General features: G+C 43.9%; 1 long non-coding RNA gene across 1 annotated transcript in view; it reads right to left on the bottom strand.

The window, feature by feature from the left end:
* Window positions 1–6: 6 nt before the first annotated feature.
* The window catches only part of LOC117152460, a 47,774-nt gene continuing 45,631 nt past the window's right edge, over window positions 7–2,149 (bottom strand). Inside the window, exon 3 of the long non-coding RNA XR_004462839.1 lies at window positions 7–638. This is a non-coding gene — a long non-coding RNA (uncharacterized LOC117152460). The remainder of the gene's footprint in view (window positions 639–2,149) is intronic.

The raw sequence follows: 2,149 nt of genomic DNA, 5'->3' as shown, positions 1-2,149 counted from the left end.
TCCTTTCTCCTTCTCCCATTGCCACCCATCTCGGCCGTTTCTCTCTCATTCTTCTATTTTCTTCCCCTATCCGTTCGCTTCACTTTTCCTCGCCCTGATCCTCTCGTCGTTAGCAAGCTTCGTTTCTTCATCGGTTTACTTTGATCACGATTCGTGTAATCTCCCGAGATGAAACTCTATGCGCCGCGCGGCGAGGTCCGCTCGTTTCGCCATTTCAAAAGTTCCGTATACGCACAGAGGCGGTCAAGCGAGACAAGAACAACGCGGTACGTTTCGTCGAACTCGTTAACGCTGTTTTCATACGTGTTCCTTCTCGAATTGAATTTACGCTTCGTCCAAAGAATTGGAAAGACGAGAAATCGTTTCCTCGTTTTTGTTGCTTCGTATCACCCTTCTTATCATCTCTACGCATAGGCGAGTACGAGTTGCGTCGAGTAATTACGGCACTCGATAGCCTCCAAGCCTAGATTCCCTATTTGTCAAGCCTTTACCGCAACAAAGCGAAACGAACCAGCCTTTGGAGGATCCGCCGTCAGCTTTTCGGTTCGCAATACGTTGCATACGGGCGACACACGCTCGTCGATAGTCGGTAATCAGCTACTATTCCAAAAGTCGAAGCGAACCACCAAATCGAGGATCTGCATAGTCGGAGAAAAATATTGTTAGTAAATTGCGGATGTTTATGCGTTTCTATGAAATTTATATACGTAACAATGTAAATATGTAAATATATAGAAAATAACAAAAGTAAAGTAGTCGCGACAGTCGCGTCTCATTACAATGCTAATTAAATGTCAAAATGTCGAAAAACATTGTAAATTAGTCGATGTGTTTGTCGTATACATATATGTCCTTGCGTTTTATGTAAACATTCTGCGTTCACATTAATGTACAATAATGGTACTTAACTCTGTTTATCATCGTCAGTATTAATAAAGATTATAAGATAAAGATTATAAGAAAGATATAATAAAATGAAGGTTAGACATTTTTATGGCAATGGTAGGTGTTCAAGTACTTTTGTGAAACGTCATACACGTTAACTCCTGTCTTTGTGTGACATTTTGCGACATCGAACGCACCGGAAATATTCTCTCTCCGAAAGAAAGCGGAACGCTAACCTAACCCATTGTAGACCGTCCTCTGTCGATACTAGCTCGGGGATTAATGCAACGTAGTAACGCGATAGTGTCCGCTCACCGAGCCGCAACCACCGCTCGCAGCATTCGGTCCGCCACCTTGACTATCGCAGTCGACCCCATCAGCCCTTTTCTGACCAACGAAACACCGATCCTGGCAAGTTTCTAACTTATAATTATCATCTCTGGCTATACGCTCGAGCTCGTCTATGACAACGTCCGATGCTGTGGCAACACGATCCGCTCCGTATTACAATTCCCTTACTATCGTTGCAACGCAAAAAGGATATCACCGTCGACATCGACGCGCCTAATATCATACACGCGCTCATACACGTACACTGCCATTCGTAAGTATTGGGACACCTGCCGGTCTCATACGAAACGTGACAATTAATTCGAAATGCTATCTGATTAACGGTAAATAAACGATCAAGATTCTGTATTTATGCAAAGCGAAAAATTGCTAAAATTACTTGAAAGAATTACAGTAAGATAGTAAATTAGAATAATTATGCATTGACCTCGACAATTTTCTAACTTGAATCCCGAAAAGCTCGAATTAGACAGAAGATCGTTGCGATCGTAAAGGGGTTCTTCTATTCTATTCTCTCTGCGCGCAGTGATAACTGTACGATATTTTATCGACGTTTCCTACCGTGCTCGGCAGTCTTTTGAACGTCGCGGCCTATGAACAACTCGCATGTTCGCTACTATGATGCGGATCAACGCAATTGCTCGCATATTATAATTTATAACTGTGCCTCTGTGCAAGGACTATTTGGATGTGAACAATCGGCACGCCGACAATACGAGACCTTAAATCATAATTTGGTTAATGTGGAATGTAATGTCGATGTTGGCGGAAGCGTCTCTACATCCCGATAGGTTGGGGCAGACAATGCGCTGGCGAGAACGAGAGGACAGGCTCGCTCGTTCGTTCGTTTGTTCGTTCGTTGCACGATAGTTGGCCGACGCCTGGTCGGTCGGCTAGCTGGCACGTTCGCGCG

The sequence above is a fragment of the Bombus impatiens genome, unplaced genomic scaffold (genome assembly GCF_000188095.3).
Source record: "Bombus impatiens unplaced genomic scaffold, BIMP_2.2 scf_2222, whole genome shotgun sequence".
Taxonomy (NCBI): Eukaryota; Metazoa; Arthropoda; class Insecta; order Hymenoptera; family Apidae; genus Bombus; species Bombus impatiens.
The sequence above is the reverse complement of the archived record's forward strand: the minus strand, read 5'-3'. Positions and strand labels throughout refer to the sequence as shown.